This window comes from Erinaceus europaeus, chromosome 4, assembly GCF_950295315.1.
Source record: "Erinaceus europaeus chromosome 4, mEriEur2.1, whole genome shotgun sequence".
Lineage (NCBI taxonomy): Eukaryota > Metazoa > Chordata > Mammalia > Eulipotyphla > Erinaceidae > Erinaceus > Erinaceus europaeus.
In genome coordinates, this window is record NC_080165.1 from 130,236,805 (window position 1) to 130,258,656 (window position 21,852).

Consider the following 21,852-nt stretch of genomic DNA (forward strand, 5'->3'; position numbering starts at 1 on the left):
TAAGGGGAAGACCTGCTGTGTATAGCACATTCTATTTAAGGTTTCTGCAAATTCCATCTTGGGAAATCCTAAGACCATTCTGTAGAATTGAAATTATGACCCATTTTCAACGATGAGTAAACAGAAGTTTAGAAGTTAAATTTGAAAGTCTATCATATACTTTATAAATTGTAAAGCTGAGATTCAAAACCATGGCTTCAAAAGGTCTGACCATGGTATTTCTCCAGCTTTCTGTGGGAAAACAGCATACAAGTGCACAATGCATAAGAAATAAAATCAGTGCCAACCAGACTTCCCTGGACAGATGACCCCACCAATGTGTCCTGGAGCTCTGATTCCCCAGAACCCCACCCCATTAGGGAAAGAGAGAGGCAGACTGGGAGTCTGGATCGACCTGTCAACACCCATGTTCAGCAGGGAAGCAATTTCAGAAGCCAGACCTTCAACCTTCTGCACCCCATAATGACTCTGGCTCCATGCTCCCAGAGGGATAAAGAATAGGAAAGCTATCAAAGGGGATGGGATACAGAGTTCTGGTGGTGGGAACTGTGTGGAGTTGTACCCCTCTTATCCTATGGTTTTAGTCAATATTTCCTTTTTATAAATAAATTAAAATTTAAAAAAAGAAAAAGAAATAAAATCAGGAGGCTGGTGCACCTGGTTGAGTGCACGTGTTTTGATGTGCAAGGATCTGGGTTCAATTCCCTGATCCCCAACTGCAGGGGGAAAGCCTCATGTGTGGTGAAGCAAGGCTTCAGGTGTCTCTGTCTCCCACCCTATCTCCCCTTCCTTTCAACTTCTGATGGCCTCTGCCCAATAAATAAATAAAGATAATAAAAAAATTTTCAAAAAGAAGAAATAAAATCAGTGAAAATGCATGGTAAGTGGAACTGGACTGCATAGAAAGAGAGAACTGATTTTGCTTTATTTTGTTGCTGCTGATTATCCTGTTTTATGCTCTTTTTTAAGCAGTTTTTTTTTTTAGTTTTTTCTTTATCTTTATTTATTTATTGGATAGTCACAGTCAGAAGTCAAGAGGGAAGTGGGAAATAGAAAGGAAGAGAGACAGAGAGATACCTGCGATACTACTTCATCACTTGCAAAGCTTTCTCCCTGCAGGTGCTCAGGTGCTCCTGACTTTCCTACTGAGAACAAAGTGTGTATTACAAAGACAGTTTTTTAAAAAAAAAGAGGTCTATGAGAGAAGAAAAATAAAATGAAAAATTAAAGCAGCATAATTTAGGCTGGTTTTTGTAGATCTCAGTTAATAAAAACTTGCTTTGGTATTATTATGATGTAACACATACGGGAAATTTACGATACAGTCTTTGAGCTGGTATTGTTTTAATCACCATTACTAAGACAACTGGAACTTGACATCGAGTGTTCTTCACTTAGATCCACAGACACAACAGATGCTTTGAGACAAGCCCAGAGAGTACACGCAAAGTGTTGCCCGCAAATGCATCTCTCTAAGAAGAGGATAAGTAGTTTCATCAGAGTGTTAAGCTACATTAGTGACAAAGGAAAACAAAAATATCAGTAATCTCACATTTTACTCTGTGGGAAATTTGATCTATTCTAAAGATTAAACAACTTATATCCTGTTCAACCTCATTTGTTTTCATTACAGGACTTCGATCATAAACATTTAATCTTCTGATTTTCAACCTGCCCAAGATTTTTCTATTGCAACTCAAGTTCAAGATGTCTAAATTCCGTCTCTCTCTCTCTCTCTCTCTCTCTCTCTCTCTGGATCTACATCTTATCTGGGTTTTTAGTACAATCTTTTGTGTGGTTTCTTTAAAGGATGTACTCCAAATTACTTCAGCTCATCAAAGATGCTGAAACTTTGCTTCTAATTCAATGATGACAACAATTTGACCTATAACTTTCCCTCTTTTTGAAATATTTTTCCTACATGATCACTTTTATTTAAATTTTTTTATATTTATTTATTTCCTTTTGTTGCCCTTGTTTTAACATTGTTGTTGTGATTGATGTCATCATTGTTGGATAAGACAGAGAGAAATGGAGAGAGGAGGGGAAGACAGAGAGGGGGAGAGAAAGACAGACACCTGCAGACTTGCTTCACCACCTGTAAAGTGACTCCCCTACAGGTGGGGAGCCGTGATCCTTATGCTGGTCCTTGCACTTTGCACCACCTGCGCTTAAACTGCTGCGCTACCGCCCCACTCCCACATGATCACTTTTTATAAATCACTTTCAAGCAACTTTTAGGAATAAACCCCCCTTCTTAAAATGTTCACTCTTCGTAGAACACGCATCCCAATTTTCTCTTCCAGACTGATTTTTAACTGAGTTGATGCCGTCTTCTTTCACAACCTTCCCTGACTGCCTTGGGACAAATGAATGCCTCTTCTCTGTGCTTTCAGAGTCTAGCGCAGTAGTGCTCAGATGTTAGAACGATAAGAATCACCTGGGGCATTTGTGAAACCACAGATTGCTGATTCAGTCTCTAATTTAACAGGTTGGGGTGGGGCTTGAAGAGTAGATCAGATCGGATAGTTACCATCTAGTATTTAATTCCACTATAAGGATGACTATGCTGACGGAGCCAGCTCAACTTCTGGGACACCTCTGGCTCAGATGAAAGTCCTGCAAAGATGGTGGGTAAACACTTTCCCTCAGAGCCATTGATGCGTGAGGTTTATGCTACATAAACCACTCTTTTTATGGGTAGAACTCGTGAGCATGTGGAGACCCCACGGTCTGGAAAGCATATGCACCCCAGAAATATTGACTCCTCTTACTGTTTTTGTTGAAATTTCAGTATTGTACTCTTACAGTTTGTCACCAGGCCTACAATAATTTTACTGATCTCCAAAATTTTTAATGGAATGACTTTTAGGGAAAAATTACCAACAGTATTAAGAGTTGTGACATTTTAGAATAACACTGAAGTGCTTGATTCCTAGGTTTAAGAATCAGTATTAAACTAAAGATTTGATTCTGGAAATACAAGAGTGGCAGCAATGAAAATATTATTTTACAGTTATTTGCAAAACAATATATTTGCAAAGATAAAAGTAATCATTTCACTCTGCTAAGAAATAGAACTTCGTAAAAAACAAACGAACCCAGATTGGGTGGTGGCATACCCAGCACTCTTTAGGGCCCGGGTTTAAGCTCCACCCTTTGCCCTCGCCTGCAGGGAGGAAGCTTCATGAAGGGTGGCTCGGTTTTGCAGATAATCTCGCTTGCTCTACTATATTTCTCTGTCTCCATCCGAAAATAAAAGTTAAAAAAAGAAAAAGGAAAAAATGGCTGCCAAGAAAATTGGGACTGTGTAGGCACTAAGCTCCAGGAATAACTATGGCGGTAAAAGTAAATAAGAAATATAAGATGAATCACATCCTGGGAAGTAATTCAGTTGGTAGAGAAGAGTAACTTGAGTGTCTAAGTATCCTGGCTCCATCTCTGGTGTCACATGTACCAGGATACTGTTGTCATTTTTCTGTTTCTTCTGAAACCCTCTCATATCTAATAAATAAAAGAAATACTTTAGAAAATCAAATTAATGAAATTTTTCTTCTATTAAGAGACAAATGTATTCAAGAACACACAAGTAATTTACCTTTTTGAAAAATATATAAGGGCGGGGTTAGGTAGCATAATGGTTATGCAAAGAGACTCTCATGCCTGAGGCTCCAAAGTTCCAGGTTTAATCCCTTGCACCATCATAAACTAGAGCTGAGCAGTGCTCTGGTAAAATTAATAATAATAATAAAATGAGGACCTTTTCTCAGAGCATTTCTCTAATAATATCTAATGTATGTTGCTTTAGAAATGTGGATACAAGCAACAATATAAATCCATTTAATTTTTGTAACTGATCATCTACTTTGAGAATCCCTGAAGGCTATTTCACTATCTTAGTTTAAGAAGTTATAGAAGGGGAGTCAGGCGGTAGTGCAGCGGGTTAAGCACACATGGCGCAAAGTGCAAGGACCGGCATAAGGATCCTGGTTCGAGCCCCGGCTTCCCACCTGCAGGGGAGTCACTTCACACGCGGTGAAGCAGGTCTGCAGGTGTCTATCTTTCTCTCCCCCTTTCTGTCTTCCCCTCCTCTCTCCATTTCTCTCTGTCTTATCCAACAACGACAACATTAATAATAACTACAACAATAAAACAACAAAGGCAATGAAAGGGAATAAATAAATAAATATTTTTTAAAAGAAATTATAGAAGGAGGTGGGCAGTGCCACAGTTGGTTGAGCTCACACATTACCATGTGCAATGACCAAGTTTCAATCCCCTTGTCCCCATAAGTAGTGAAGTAGTGCTGCAGTTCTCTCTCTCCCTCTCCCTTCCTATCTTCCCTTCCCCTCTCAGTTTCTTTCTGTCCTAAGTAAATAAATATTTATGTAACTAAGTAAATAAATGCCATGAAGATAAGATAGAAAGGTCAGTAGATGGGGTGGCTACCTTGGCATACATGAACTCCAGATTTAAGTCCCAGCACCACTTGAGAACTCCTATGGCACTGGGGGAAACTTGCGCTGTGGTATCTCTCCCTCTGTGTCTCTAGCTGAACGAAAAGGTGGCCTAGAGTGGTGAAATCATAATTATATGATGACCCTGCCATAAAAGAATAAAAAGAAGAGAAAGACGTTAAAAAGGGGGGAAAAGGAAGGAAGGAAGGGAAGAAGGAAGGAAGGAAGGAAATCATAGCAAAAAAAATTTTTTTTTAATTCCACCCTTTTAAAAGATAACTTCTGCTGATCCTAAAGAAACATAGGAGCACAAAGAAAAGATATCCTATTTCTACAGCTCTCCTCCATCTGAAGATATTCTTTCTTGTTAGCATTTATTAAATCAAATTTCTTTCAAAAACTGTCTTCAGCCTGTTTCAAATTATGCAGCATGCTTAAGACATTACCTACTTTGTTCTCATGGATAAATATGCATCTCTAACATCATCTGTTCAGTATCTTCTGCCTAATGAATGTTAAACATCCTGAATCCTGCTGCTCACCACTGAGTGGAAAGAGGAGCTTGTCATTTGCCCTCTCAAACATGGATTAGAAAAGAGCCTCGGCAGTCCCTTTTCCAGCAGTTATTACTGCAAGATTTCTTTTGATCAGCATCAAAGTTTCTCCTCACTAAAAATCTCTCCAGATGCCTGTAGGTGCTTCCAACTCAGTAGTGTATAGGAAAATTTCCTGTGTCCCCTCATACACTAGGCAAACCTAAACAGGAAAATTTTTGCGGATTTACTGGATTTATCAAAAGCCTTCATAAAAATAGCTGAGAATTATACACATGTAACATGGCATTTCTCCTTAGCTTTCTTTGCAAAGCCACGCAGAAATATTTTACTCAATGTTTTTTAAGGAACAGAACCAACCCTGTAATTTATATTTTTTTTCAAATGATGTTGCCTGGCACTTTTTTTTTCCCCTGTTTAAATCATTGGGGATATACATCCAGGATTACCAACAGCACACTTTTTCAAATAAATCTTCCCACTCTTTCTCACCCTCAACCTCCTTTCCGTGGCAAGTTGAAACACAGCTGCTCGTTGCAACAGACTAGGAGTGGAAGGAGGAAGATGAAGTCTAATATCCAGGGTAGGACATGCCCTTTGCTTTCAGCCTAGTTCTATACTGTGATTACAGTCAACGGAAGATTGTTGCAAGAACCTCAGAATTTCTTATGCAATGGAAAAGAAAGTCTCCTTGTTCCTTTATGTATTGCCAAAGTATTTCTTATATGCACTCATCCTATTGCTTTAGCTTACAGTCTGAGAATATCTCTATTTATTCCTAAATTTACTTTCTAAATAAAATTCCTCACTTTATTTTTATATTAGTTTTTCTTTAATCGTGAATCCCCCTCAGGACTCTTCATTGCTTTCAGGTTGTAAAGATTCCTAGATCAAAACAGAATTGACAGTATCTTCCCACAAAGACAAAGAAAACTAGCTTATGAAAACTTATTAAGGGGCTGGCTGGTGAAACACCTGAATGCACATATTCCAGTGCACAAAGGTCTGTGTTCAAGCCCCTGGTCCCCACCTGCAGTAGAGAAGCTTCATAAGCAGTGAAGCAGTGTTGCAGGTATCTCTCTCTCTCTATCTCCCTGTTCCTTCTTGATTTCTGTCTCTATCCAAAATAAATAAATAATATCTTTAAAAATAAAAAAAAAGAAAGAAAACTTATTAACGGGTAAGCAAGATAGCTCACTTGGATAGAGAGCTGGTTTTATCAAGGACATAATCCGGATTCCAGCTCAGCCCCCATCACAGTGAGGGGTGTGTCAGCACTCTGGTGTCTTTCTCTCTCTACTTCTTTCTTTAGAGCTGAAAAAAGGCTAGGTAGTGAAAGTTTTAAAGACATTTGAATATTTTATTTAACTACCATAGAGATACCATAGTAAATGTTTCTGTTGTGCTGATCTTGAAACTGCTAAACTAGAAGAAGCAAGGCAAATCAACAGGATATGGTAAGTCATTTCCTGAGACATATCAGACATTGACAGCTAGACCTCCAGCTAGCTTAGTATGTCAGAAATTATTATTTTATTTAATATCCATAGAAGCACAGTGAGATAAAGATTATTATCTCCAGATTTCAGATAAGAACTAATTCTAAACCATGCTTAGTGATTATCTCATGTTTTATTTACAAATAGGACTGACAGACCACAAAAGGAACTATCCCACAGTAGCAACATTATTAATATCATATATCCTAAATAATGAGCATTGAAAGGCATATCTGGAACCTGAAAATAAGCTTTTTAAGACTTAAGTAGCTTAATTATCTTCTTTCTCTGCCTACAAACAATCAAGTCTGACAATATCACAGTCGACTTTTCTTTCTTTTCCTTTCTCTTTTGTTAATATTTTTATTTCTTTTTTATTTCATTTATTTTGGATAGAGATAGAAGAAATCAAGAGGAAAGGAGGAGACAGAAAGGGAGAGAGGGGAGTCGGGCTGTAGCGCAGCGGGTTAAGCGCAGGTGGCGCAAAGCACAAGGACCGGCATAAGGATCCCGGTTCGAACCCCGGCTCCCCACCTGCAGGGGAGTCGCTTCACAGGCAGTGAAGCAGGTCTGCAGGTGTCTATCTTTCTCTCCTCCTCTCTGTCTTCCCCTCCTCTCTCCATTTCTCTCTGTCCTATCCAACAACGACGACAACAACAATAATAACTACAACAATAAAACAACAAGGTCAACAAAAGGGAATAAATAAATAAAATAAAAATATTAAAAAAAAAAAAAGGGAGAGAGGAGAACCGGGTGGTGACACACTTGGTTGAGCGTACATATTACAATGCACAAGGACGCGGGTTCAAGTCCCTGGTCAGTCCCCACCTGCAGGGGGAAAGCTTTGCAAATAGTAAAGCAGTGTGGTAGTTGTCCCTCTGTCTCTCTCCCTCTCTATCACCCCCTTCCCTCTCAATTTCTAACTGTCTCTACCCAATAAATAAAGATAATACAAAATAAGTAAAGAAAGGGAGAAAGAGGTCCGGTAAGAGGCACAGTGGATAAAACATGGGACACTCAAGCATGAGGTCCTCCGTTCAGTCTCCAGCAGCATATGTACCAGAGTGATGTCTGGTTCTTTCTTACTAATAGATAAATAAAATCTTTAAAAAGAAAACAAAGCAAAACAAAAAAACCAGAAGGGAGACCCGCAGCACTGCTTCACCATTTACAAAGCTCCCCACCCACTGCAGCTTTATTTTTTCCTTCCTTCTTTCCTTCCTTCCTTCTTTCCTTCCTTCCTTCCTTCCTTCCTTCCTTCCTTCCTTCCTTCCCTCCTTCTTCCCTTCCTTCCCTTCCCTTTCCTTCCTTCCTTCCTTCTTTCCTTCCTTCCTTTTTTTTATTTTTGCCACCAGGGTTATCGCTGGGTCTCTGTGCCGGCACTATGAATCCTTGGTTCCTGGAAGCCATTTGTCCCCCCCCCTTTTTTTCCTTCCAATTATACTTAATAGGACAGAGAGAAATTGAGAGAGGAGGGGAGATATAGAGGAATAGAAAAGGATAGACACCTGCAGACCTGCTTCACCGCTTGTGAAATCCCCCCCCCCCCGAAGATGGGGAGCAGGGACTCAAATCCAGGTCCTTGACCATGTTTATATGTATGTTTAACTGCATGTACCACCACCTGGTCCCCAGACTTGGCTTTTCTAAGTATGAGCTTCCTGTTGATGACTGTGCATGAGCAAAGAAGAACACTGATGTTAGCATTTAAGAGAGATTTTCAAAAATAATAATAATATGTTCTTAACCATCTAGAACATAGTAGACATAATATTTTAAGACATTATTTCTTAGAAAGGCAGCACCTGTTCCTTGTTCTTTCTGATATATATATATTAAAAAGTAATTCCAGACCTTTTGAGTCGTTGTGTTTATTGTTGTTGTTGTTGTCATTGTTGTTTGACATTTATGTTTCTGCTTTGCTGGCTATTTATTATGAATAAGGTTACTACAAATATTCATATAGTGTGTAGGTATGTGTTAATTTTTTTGTTGTTATAAAAGCTTTACTTGCTTATTTTATTTTCATGAGTAAGACAGAATGAGAGAAAATGAGAAAGACCAGATTCAGCTCTTAGATATGTCGGACTGACGATCAAATCTAGGACACAGAAGTCTGGTGCTCTGCGGCTGGTAAACCTCTCTCAACTCTGTTTTCATGTCTCGTAGGTAGAATTGCTATGTCATATGGTAAGTCTGTTGATGATTTTGAGGAGCTATCCAACTGTTTTCCAAAATGACTGCATTACATTTCAGTGTTTTCTCACATACTTGTCTTGATAACCATAAAAATAATAATCTCATGCACGCCTGGTTGAGTTCGCATGTTACCACATGCAAGAAAGACCCAGGTTCATGTCACTCTTCCCAATCTTGAGGGGGAAACTTCACAAGCAATGAAGCAGGTCTGCAGATATTTCTCTTCCTCTTTCTCTATTTCCCCTGCCCCTCTCAATTTCTCCCTGTCCTATCAAATAAAAGGAAAGGGGGGAGCAGGAAAAATGGCTGCTAAAAGCTGGGGATTCATCATGCAGGCACTGAGCCCTAACAATAACTCTGGTGGCAAATAAACAAGGAAATAAATAAATGTTATCACTTAAGATTACGTCTTGGTGACTATAATGTGTGTGACTGGGTTTTGGTCCACTTTTTTTTTTTCCTGTTATCCCAAGGTTTCATCACTTCAGGCTGTCTTTTTCAGACTGAAAGGGAAGCAGAAAAAGGGAGGGAAAAGATCCCATGACATGAAAGCTTTTCCCACAACCTTCTTCCCTCAGTCATAGTACTCCCAGCTCTCATGGTATACCCCTGCGGCTCCAGACAGACTATGACCCACATAGTCAACGACTGCCACCTCTCCAGATTCAAAGGAGGTCTCGAAACTTTACATCAGGCTCAACCTGACGCTGTTGACTGGCTACGGAAGAAGGGCAAACGCTAGAAGAAGAATGGTATACCAGCAACTCATAGTTAGGAGGCATGCAGGGCAAATTCTAAATTCAGGAGCCGTTCTAAGTGAGCTTTCTCACCAGCATTCCAGCGTCAGTTTTTGATATTATATAAACTTCAGGTATACAAGTTTATAAGTCAACATCTGTAGATACTATATTACAATCACTACTATTTTTCTTTTCTTATCAGAGCACTCATCAGCTCTGGTTTGTGGTGGTGTGGAGGACTGAACCTGGAACTTTGGAGCCCCAGGCATGAGAGTCTCTTCACATAAATCATTATGCTATCTACTCCTCCCTACCCCCTGAATGCTTTGTTTGCCTATTAGTACCATCTTTCTGTCTTGTACCACCAATTGGATCTTTTCATCTATGAGCTTATTCTTATTTTGTTGTTAAAGACTGCTAAATATTCAGAAAATGTAAATAAAAACTATAATGAAACACCACCTCACTTTGGCTAGAATGGTAGTTGTCAAAAAAAAGAAATGACAAGTGTTGGAGAGTACTTAGGGAAAAAAAGAGCCCTAATACAGGGCTGGTGGCATATAAATTGGTGCAGTGGCATGGAAAGCAATATGCAGATACTAAAAACAAGAATAGAACTAAAATATGATCAAGTTATGCTGAGTAACAGAAAAATATGAAAACAGCAATTAGAAAAGATATGAGATATTGTAAACCATTATTAAATGATTAATAAACATGTTTAAAAAAGAAAAAGAAAGGTATGTGCACACCTGTGCTCACTACAGCATTAGTTACAGCGGTCAAAATATAGTAATAGTTAAATTTAAATTTTCCATCAAAATTAAATGTCTTTTTATCAAAAGATGACAGACAATATGGTAAATATACACAACAGAATAGTACTCACTCAGGTAGTCGGGCGGTAGTGCAGCGGGTTAAGCGTAAGTGGCCCAAAACACAAGGACTGGCATGAGGATCCTGGTTCAAGCCCCAGGCTCCCCACCTGAGGGGGTGTTGCTTCACAGGCAGTGAAGCAGTTCTACAGGTGTCTTTCTCTCCCCTTCTCTGTCTTCCCCTCCTCTCTCCATTTCTCTCTGTCCTATCCAACAACGATGACATCAACGACAACAACAATGATAACTACAGCAATAAAACAACAAGGGCAACAAAAGGGACTAATAAATAAATATTTTTAAAAAATAATAGTACTCAGAAAACATTGACATCCTGGTATTTACAACAATATGAGTAAATCATTAAGGTACTACATTAAGTTAAATAAGTCAGATTAAATAATTTTTATTTCACTCATACCTAGAATGTCTGTTTTAAGGCACCCTACCCCTCAGAAAAATCCCATGAGTTCAGTTTTGGCTACTCATTCTTGTTTCAGTAATAGCTAATGAAGAGGCTGAAATATAGGTCACCAATAAAGGAGAAAGAATTACCAGTCTCTAATGGGAATTTTTTTTTAATTTTTTATTTGTAAAAAGGAAACATTGACAAAACTATAGGATAAGAGGGATTCAACTTCACACAATTCCCACCACCAGAACTCTGTATCCCATCCCCTCCCCTGATAGCTTTCCTATTCTTTAACCCTCTGGGAGTATGGACCCAAGGTCATTGGGGGATGCAGAAGGTTGAAGGTCTAGCTTCTGTAATTGTTTCCCCACTAAACATGGGCGTTGACAGGTCAATCCATACTCCCAGCCTGTCTCTCGTTCCCTAGTGGGGAAGGGCTCTGGGGAAGCAGAGCTCCAGGACACATTGGTGGGGTTGTCTGTCCAGGGAAGTCTGGTCGGCATCATGCTAGCATCTAGAATCTGGGGGTTGACAAGAGAGTTATCATACAAAGCCAAGCAAATTGTTGACCAATCATGGACCTAAGGGCTGGAATAGTGCAGGTGAAGAGTGGCGGGGGGGGGGTTCTCCATTTTGTAGATAGCTAGTAGGCATATTTTAGTTAAATTCCAAAGGGCCTGTGGCTATACTAGTTTTTGTTTGTTTGTTTGTTTCCTTTTTCTTTTTGCCCCTGAGCATGAAATCTAATATGCCAGTGGATCCAAGTTATTGTCTGGGGAGATGATGTCATGGCTGGAAAAAGGACCAGAAAACTGGATCAGGGAAGAGAGTAGCTCCCTAATATGGGAAAGGGGTATAAATATTGTTGACTATAAACCCTTATATTTCCTATTATCTTTATTTATTTATGGGATAAAGACAGCCAGAAATCAAGAGGGGAGGGGGGGAGAGAGGGGGAGAGAGACACCTACAAACCTGCTTAACCACTTGCAAAGCTTTCCCTCTGCAGGTGGAGACTGGCTGCTTGAACCCACGTCCTTGCACATTGTAATGTGCACTCAACGAGGTGCACCACCACCCAGTCCCTACAATGGAAAATTTTAAACAGCCTCCTGCACCTAACAAAAGATAATACTTTATTATCACTTTTTTCAAATGGGAAAAAGTCTTAAATGAATCTTAAATGCCAGTTTTATCCAGAGTATACTCTTAGAAACCATGATCACCAAGCTATAAGTTTTCCCCAAGCACTTAGTGCCTGGATGGATATCATTCTATTCACTCCAACCCAGATTTCATACATTCATTCTTATTATCCACCACACTCCTTCTCACTTATGCTTGAAGCTCCCATTACCCTACATTTTCATGTGTAACCTATTCGTTTCACATTAAATATCGGCTATTCTTGATTTCATTTTTCCTGTTATGAAGTGAATTTCTATGTCTGTTTATATTAATGTGAATTCATGAGTGGGGGTGAAAGTAGACTGTGTTTGAGAGGCTATGGCAAATCATTTTTGTTTAATTTTCATACTATATGCGCTTTAACCCAGTGCGCTACCACCCAGCCCCCTCGTAATTTTCAAAATACAATTCCAAAGTTGATTGCCTCTTCTCTTTGATTGAATGGCAAATAGTAAAAGAAACTGAGAACAGACAAAAATAAAATGTAAGTATGGGAGATTTCAAAAGATCAAAGTAAAAAAGGATAAAAATGGAATCAGATTTCATGTGAGCAAAAATTATTGCTTGATGTCACTACACATTTTCACTTTTACTTGACTACTTAAAAATAAAAATTCCTTCATGGCCTAGGAGACAGCATAATGATTATGCAAAACAACTTTCATGCCTGAGGCTTTGAAGTTCAAGGTAAAATCCAATCACAATGTCATAAGCTTCAATCATTTTGTTTAAGAGATAGAATTCTAACAAATAACTGAGATTTATACATGGATTTTCTAGTGAAAAATCTTGTTTATTACTTTGCCATTCCTTACCCTATTTTTATTCTCACCTTTAAGAAATATACCACAAAAGGGGCCAGGCCCTGGTGCACCTGGTTAAGTGCTAATATTACAGAGTGCAAAGACCCAGGTTCAAATCCCTGATCCCCACCTATATAGGAAAGTTTCACAAGTGGTGAAGCAAGGTTACAGGTGTCTCTCTGTCTCTTTCCCTCACTTTCTCTCTATTTCTCTGTCTCTATCCAATAATTAATTAAATTCTACCACAGAGTAGCAATCACTTTCTCTTCCACACCCCGCCCAACAAAACTGATACTTTATTGGATTGTCCTTTCTTCTGCGCTCAGAGTTAAGAACACTGTTTACTGACATAGTATTTTGCAAATTTGATTAAAGTAGAAAGATAGAATTTCAGTGGAACATAGTCTATGTTCCACCTGAGGAAGATGTGTCCTGAAATTGGGGCAGCTTGGAATGTTCCTACTCATGACCACAGAATGTGAGCTCAGATCTACAGGGATGAAGAGGTCACATAGGGTCCTAAGCTGAATATGGGCCCCAGACCAAATCAAATCGATGGGGATTATAGTCAACAATATTTATATACCTTTCCCAGATTTGGGAGTTACTCTCTTCCCTGATCCAGCTTTCTGGTCCTTTTTCCAGCCATGACATCATCTCCCCAGACAATAACCTGAATCCACCTGCATATCAGATGTCAGGCTCAGGGGAAAAAAAAAAATTACTATAGTCATAGGTGCTTTGGAATATAACTAAAATAGGCCTACTAACTATCTACAAAATAGAGACCCCCAAAAAAAAATTCATCTGCACTATTCCAGCCTTTAGGTTCATGATTAATCAATAATTTGTTTGGCTTTATATGTTAATTCTTTTTTCAGCCACTAGGTTCCAGATGCTAACATGATGCCAACCGGACTTCCCTGGGCAGACTATCCCACCAGTGTGTCCTGGAGCCCTGCCTCCCCAGAGTCCCACCTCACTAGGGAAAGAGAGGGACAGGCTGGGAGTATGGATCGACCTATAGAACACCCATGTTCAGTGGGGAAGCAATTACAGAAGCCAGACCTTCCACCTTTTGCACCCCATAACGACCCTGGATCCATACTTCCAGACGTTAAAAACTATGAAAACTATCGGGGGAGGGGATGGGATACGGAGCTCTGGTGGTGGGAACTGTGTGCAGTTGTACCCTTCTTATCTTACGGTTTTTGTCAGTGTTTCCTTTTTCAACATGTGAGCTCAACCACGTGCGCCACCACCTGGCCCCGGTACAGTGTTTCCTTTTTATAAATAAAAAAATTTTTTAAGGAATTGCAGTAATATTTTACTATATTTTAAGTAAATTTTGGGTGTCGGGTGGTGCCATGTCAGAGTTCATGGGTTATATATATGTAAGCACCTGACTTCCAAGTCCCCAGTCCAGATCTGCAAGGGGAAGTTTATATATATATATATTTTTTTTTAATAGAAACAGAAAGTAATCAAGATAGGTGAGAGAGAGAGAGAAAGAGAGAGAGAGAGAGAGAGAGAGAGATGGAGAAATACCTGAAACACTGCTTCACAATTTTTTAAGCTTTCTCCTTGCTGGTGGGGACTGTGGCCTTGAACCAGGGTCCCTGAGCATTGTAGCATGTATACTCAAATAGATGCACCACTACCCAACTCCCTGTTTAATAAGTAGTAGATCAAACTGCAGGTGTCTCTTCTCTCACCCTGTCTCCCCCTCAAACAGAAAAGGTGTTGTTTTAAAAAGGCTACTGACAGTGATAGAATCATAGTGGTGCCCTATCCGTATCCCCATTGACAAAATAAAATAAAATAAGAAAATTTAATTCCTGTAAACCACTACTAAATTGCTAGTTTTTAGAACAGAACAAGTAAAACATAAAAGAAAAATTAATAACAATAGTATTTGATTCTGTAGGCTGAATAAAACAGATTGCAAATCCTACCATAGGTAGAGCTCATTGGATTCACTGAAGACCTGATTAGAACAAATGGCTGAGTTAAAGGAAACTTTTACTGACATACTAATTGAGTTGGGATGCTGGTCTGACCAGCTTTAGACTTGCCCTGAAGCATCAACTCTTTCTGAATCTATAGTCAACTGTCTTTCATATTGAAAGTTATGCCACCATTATGTATAATTCTCAGACCTAGGGACTCAGACTGGAACAGCAAAAGAACTTTCCAGAATCTCTAGTTTGCTTGGTGTACATGTTGGTATTTTTCTCAAACTCCTTAATTGCTTGAGTCAAGTTATTATATTAAATCTCTTTATTTGCAAATACATTATGTTGGCTTTGTTAATCTGGAGAATCCTGACTAATATTATACTACTTAAAGAATATTTAATGAACAGATCTGATCTCTCAGAATGGAAAAGCATATAACAAGACTTGTTAATTTTGCTTTTCCCTTATTTTGCTTTGGAAAATGAAAGATTTCTGATATTTCAAACATTCCCAAATTAAAGTCATCCAAAATTTTATTGCATAACCAAAATTTTTTAGTTATTTTTTAATTATTTATTTATTCCCTTTTGTTGCCCTTGTTTCATTGTTGTAGTTATTATTGTCATCGTTATTGGATAGGACAGAGAGAAATGGTGAGAGGAGGGGAAGACAGAGAGGGGGAGAGAAAGATAGACACCTGCAGACCTGCTTTCACTGCTTGTGAAGCAGCGCCTCTGCAGACGGGGATCTGGGGGCTGGAACAGGGATCCTTGTGCTTAGCGCCACGTGCACTTAACCTGCTAGGCTACCTCCAACTCCCTGAGTAACAAAATTTAAATGAGCATAAATCTCTCCCGAGTTTATGAGTTCTCTAGCAAAAACAACTTTTTTGATTTATTTTAAACATTCAGCTGTAAAAAATAGATTTAGAATTTCAAAATGAATTTCAATCTTTGATCATCAGTTCAATTTATGATGGAGATATGTAGTCCTGATTTTGATCAAGAGGGATAAACTATAAAAATGAGCTTCTAAAAATGTTAAACAGATATTTTTTTAAATTTCCACAAGTTCACACTAAGTAAGACACATATGGGTTAAATTTTCTTAAAATATACAAAGTTTAATTTAAAAAAAAAAAAAACCTGGTTGAGTTTCACTGAGTGAAAAACATTTGCAACAAAATACCTCTTTTTCTTCCTTGTCTCTGCGTGCAAGTTCTTTCCTTCAAACTAATTATGTATCATGAGTCAATATATAAGAGAATAAGAGAATGGTCTCAGGAATGTGAAATATGTTGAAAATCAGCTCTCAGAGAAGTTGTTTCTGAAACTAAATGTACCCAACCAGGCCATTATACACAACTCCTGAAAGTCTGCTTTGAAGAGGCTAATGCCACAAAAAAAGAAAGAAAGAAAGAAGGAAAACCAACTACTTTCAAATTACTTAAACATTGACTTAAAAAAACTGTATTATTGTCTTTGTTCCTAAAACTAATGTTATTTCTTAATTTATAATCTATCTCTTATTTTGGAGGACAGTTATTCTGCTTGATTAGAAACCTAGTAGCTTTCCTTCAAGCATAATATGCCCTCTACAAAATAAAAAAGTATTATTTAAGGTATACACCAGCAAAAGTAATGAATATGCATTTTAATGCATATGAAAATATGAAATGATTTTAGTATTGCAAAAGTGCGAACTCTGATTTTACAAATCATAGCATTTGCTTACTTCTTAGCTTAGAGATGAAATTCCTACATATCACATTCAATATCCATTTTTCTTCATTGTTATTCACATTTAATTGGGTGTTTCTCTTTATGAAATTGAAATTGTTAAATTTATAGGGTGATTTAAAAAAATTCTGCATTTCTCTTAAAGGTTTAGAAATTAGTAAAAACACAGACATGATTGTGATTTCACCACTGACCACAGGGTCAGATGGGGTAAATGGAAGGTCTGGAGGATCCGAGAATACAGATGACCACACAAGTTCACCACCAGACCACTGTGGTCTGGTCTCTCTACACAGACATCCTGTGGTTAGATAAATCAATACTTGAATCTCCCAAAACTTCTTGCCAACAAAAATATTATGGACTTTAAAAAATTGCACTAGCACTGTTGTATAGTGAGTGAAACATATAAAGGATAGTCTGTGGAAGAGGAATGCATCATTTGACTTTCAAAGCATTCTTATCAATGACAATTATTAAGCACCAACTTTGCAACTTGGTGTCCTATGTCCATTGGATGCAGAGTATAAGTGCAGTCACTACTTGCACAGAGCTCATGATTTAATCTAGTAGGTGGCAGTATATATTATATACTTCTCAGTTGGTCTTTTACGTATGCATACACACAATGTTGGCTTAGAAAAACACATATGAAACTCATGCATATAACACACACATGCAAAAAAAATCAATAAAAAGTAGGCATGTCAGAATGATGCAGAAGGGGATGAGCAATAGCACAGGGTTGGGTGTACTCATTATGAGGGGCAAGAGCCTGAGCTCAAGCTCCTAGTCTCTATCTGCAGGGGGGAAGATTTGTGAGCAGAGAAGAAGTGCTATAAGTCTCTCTCTCTTTCTCTCTCTCTCCCCACCTCCCCCCCTCAATTTCTCTCTGTCCTATCAAGGAGAAAAGAAAAAAGAAAAGAAGTGTAGAGAAGAGAAGAAGAAAGAAGGGAAGGGAATGGGGGGAAGGAAAAGAAGGGAAAGGAAAGGAAAAGGAAGGAAGGAAGGAAGGAAAGAAGGAAAAAAGAAGAAAAGAGAAAGTAAAATAGGCCATTTGGAGCTATGGATTGATTCACTGTGCTCACACCAAGTCACACAGATAACTCAGGTAGCAATAGGAATAAATAAATACAACAAATAATAGAAACAAGAACAATTCCTGAAGATAGTGGAATCTATATATAGCAAACCTATAGCCAACATCATACTCAAAAGTGAAAAACTGGAAGCATTTCCCCTCAGAGCAGGTACTAGACTGGGATGCCCACTATCACCATTACTATTCAACATAGGGTTGGAAGTTCTTGCCATAGCAATGAGGCAGGAGCAAGGAATTAAAGGCATACAGATTGGAAGAGAACAAGTCAAAATCTCCCTATTTGCAGATGACATGATAGTATAAACAGAAAACCTAAGGAATCCAGCAAGAAGCTTTTGGAAATCATCAGGCAATACAGTAATGTGTCAGGCTACAAAATTAACATTCAAAAGTCAGTGGCATTCCTCTATGCAAACACTAAGTTAGAAGAAGTTGAAATCCAGAAATCAATTCCTTCTACTATAGCAACAAAAACAATAAAATACCTAGGAGTAAACCTAACCAAAGAAGTGAAAGACTTGAATACTGAAAATTATGAGTCATTACTCAAGGAAATTGAAAAAGACACAAAGAAATGGAAAGATATTCCATGTTCATGGGTTGGAAGAATTAATATCATCAAAATGAATATACTACCAGAACCATCTACAAATTTAATGCTATCTCCATCAATACCGCAACCACATTTTTTAGGGGAAAAGAACAAATGCTACAAATGTTTATCTGGAACCAGAAAATACCTAAATTGCCAAAACAATCTTAAAAAGAAAGAACAGAACCGGAGGCATCACACTCCCAGATCTCAAATTGTATTACAGGGCCATTGTCATCAAAACTGCTTGGTACTGGAACATGAATAGACACAATGACCAGTGGAATAGAACTGAGAGCCCAGAAGTGAGCCTCCACACCTATGGACATCTAATCTTTGACAAAGGTGCCCAGACTATTAAATGGGGAAAGTAGAGTCTCTTCAACAAATGGTGTTAGAAAAAATGGGTTGAAACGTGCAGAAGAATGAAACTGAAACACTATATTTCACCAAATACAAAAGTAAATTCCAAATAGATCAAGGACTTGGATATTAGGCCACAAACTGTCAGATACTTAGAGGAAAATATTGGCAGAACTCTTTTCTCCATAAATTTTAAAGACGTCTTCAATGAAACATTTCCAATTACAAAGAAGACTAAGGCAAGCATACACCTATGGGGCTACATCAAATTAAAAAGCTTCTGCACAGCAAAAGAAACCACTACCCAAACCAAGAGACCCCTCACAGAATGGGAGAAGATCATTACATGCCATACATAAGACAAGAGGTTAATAAGCAAAATATATAAAGAGCTTGCCGAATTCAGCCACAAGAAAACAAATAACCCCATCCAAAAATGGGGAGAGGACATGGACAGAAGATTCACCACAGAAGAGATCTAAAAGGCCGAGAAACACATGAAAAAATGCTCCAAGAAAAAAAAATTTTTTAAATGCTCCAAGTCTTTGATTGTCAGAGAAATGCAAATAAAGACAACAAGAAGATACCACTTCAGTCCTGTGAGAATATCATACATAAGAAAAGGTAACAGCAACAAATACTGGAGAGGTTGTGGGGTCAAATGAACACTCCTGCACTGCTGGTGGGAATGTAAATTGGTCCAACCTCTGTGGAGAACAGTCTGAAGAACTCTCTGAAGGCTAGAAATGGACCTACCCTATGATCTTGCAATTCCTCTCCTGGCGATATATCCTAAGGAACCCAACACATCCATCCAAAAAGATCTGTGTACACATATATTTTAGCAGCACTATTTGTAATAGGCAAAACCTGGAAGCAAACCAGGTGTCCAAGAACAGATGAGTGACTGAGAAAGTTGTGGTATATATACACAATAGAATAGTACTCAGCTATAAAAAAATGGTGACTTCATATTTTTCAGCCAATCTTGGATGGAGCTTGAAAAATCCATGTTAAGTGAAATAAGTCAGAAACAGAAGGATGAATATTGGATGATATCACTCTCAGGCAGAAGTTGAAAAACAAGATCAGAAGAGAAAACACAAGTAGAACCTGAACTGGAGTTGGCATATTGCACCAAATTAGAAGACTCTGGGGTAGGTGGGTGAGAGAATACAGGTCCAAGAAGGATGACAGAGAACCTAGTGTAGGTTATATGGAAAACTGGGAAATGTTACGCATGTACAAACTATTGTATTTACTGTAGAATATATAACATTAATTGCCCAATAAATAAATTTTAAAAAAGAAATAAACAAGAACAATGCAAAAGATAGTAAAAAAAAATACATAACCTCGGAATTTTAGAGAGAGAAGGGTCCATATCTGTTTCTTTCAGGGAGAATATATGAGTGAAATATCAGATATAAGAACAAAAAGAAACCAGAAATCCTCACAACCTACTAATCTGTTAATACCTTTGTTATGTGCAGAGTCTAAATTAATGTAGTAATTATCAGGATCAGCAAAGAAAATCACAGATTTGATGGAGGCCTGGGAAGTAGAAATATTAATTGTTGAATAAATTAGGAGTTAGTTGTAAGGCACGTACTCAGTCACCAAATAATAAAAAAGATATAGGAGTGAGAGAGGGAAATGAGCATGTATTGAAATTTTATTACCTTTAAATATTATGCTAGATACTTTATTTCATTTTACCTTCACACAAAACCTGTGAAGCAGATGTTATTCCTGCTTCGAAGACAAGACAAATGAAATTCAGAGACGTTAAGGAACTTGTATGAAGTCACATAGTTAATAAGTGATAGAGTTGAGATTTAAAGAACTTCAGTGCTGACAGGATTTGTTGAGTGATTACATGTGTGTGAGAATCTGGGAAAGAGAATAATTGACAGTACACTAATACACAGGATTGGGAAACATGAAAATGGCACACTTTGCTATTGGAGAAGGATAGATGTAAATTCAGTTTGGCAGGTCATTATTTTAATTAAATCACTTACATATGAGTCTGGATTCTGAATAAAAGTTCTGAGATAAAAATCAAGACAGAGGCAAGATGGTGACTTTGGATCAGCAGCTTCCATGAGCTCCAAAAGCAGCAACTTGTGACCTGGCATTCTCTAGATAGGGTAGGATACTGGGATGCCTGTAGGAGGGTGAACACGGTATGGTCAGGGTGACACCAAAATGCAGTCCCATAACTCACTCTTGGGCTGACAAACAGAAGCCAGGGGGACAAAGAAAGGAATATCTTTTGATTATTTCTGAGTTCACCCCTCCCCCCCACCTCAGAACCAGCCCCCAGGGGCTGGACAGCCACTTCTAGCAGACTTACCACTGAGCTATTTTCTTTACCAAGATTCCTGAATCACCAGAGGTGTCATTCCAAGCCTTTTCCTTTTGGTTTAACAGCTCTTTTTTTAAAGTGGCTGGAGCTCTATTTCAGTGACAAAATACCTGACCAACCATAGTTTCATCCCTCCCTGGTAAAGACTACCTGGAGGTTATTGGAGTTTTTTTTTTTTTTTTTTGATACTTCTTAAAATTAACTGTCTTTGCTCAGGCTGCCTGCAGTCAATCTGGAGCAGTCTAAGCTGCAGACTGACTGTTAGGGTTTTTTACTCTATTTTATTTTATTATTACTATTATTATATATGCGTACTCCTTTTCCCTCCTCCTTCTTCAGGTTGACCAAAATTAACTGTTGTTGTTTTTTTTTTTTCCCATTGCTAGGTGACTGGGTGTCCTATCCATTGTGAGAGGAACTTGATACTCTCTACCTCTTCCCTCCTTCCCTCCACTCTACTTTTTCCCTCCTCCTAGCTAATTAAAAAAAAAAAATTCTTTCACTGCTCTTCCTTTTTTTTTTTTTAACTCTTTTCTTCCTTCCTCCTTTTGCTTTCTGAATACACTGATACTTGCTTGTGAATTATTTTGGAGAAGAAATCTGACTCTGAGTGGACTGTGTGTGTGTTTTCTCTACTTTTCTTTCTCCTCTTTCTATCCCTAGAATTTATAGTGGATAGTAGATTTGTATAACTGTCTATTCTTACTTTTTTCCTTTCTCTTTCTTTTTCTTTTGTCTGGTTGCTATTTTTTCTTGGACTGGAGGTGTTGTTTGGCTAACTGTTATTGGTTAAACTGCATCAATCCTTGCTTCAGTTACTATTGTTGTAATTTCTGAGGTTGGTGGCTGCATTTGTCATAAAGGTCTTTAGTATAGTGTGGCTTGTACTCAAAAAACAACAACTGAAGAACAACAGAACAGAAAAAATAAAAACCACATAAAAATGGTTAAATCAAGAGCAAATAAAACTGCTAACACAATTAATCAGGACAGGAGT

The 21,852-nt window shown here is 38.2% G+C and overlaps 1 long non-coding RNA gene across 1 annotated transcript in view; it reads right to left on the bottom strand.

Annotated features, from left to right (window-relative positions):
- Positions 1-21,852, bottom strand: part of LOC132538323 (uncharacterized) — an 83,520-nt gene that overhangs the window by 40,001 nt on the left and 21,667 nt on the right. The window lies entirely within an intron of this gene.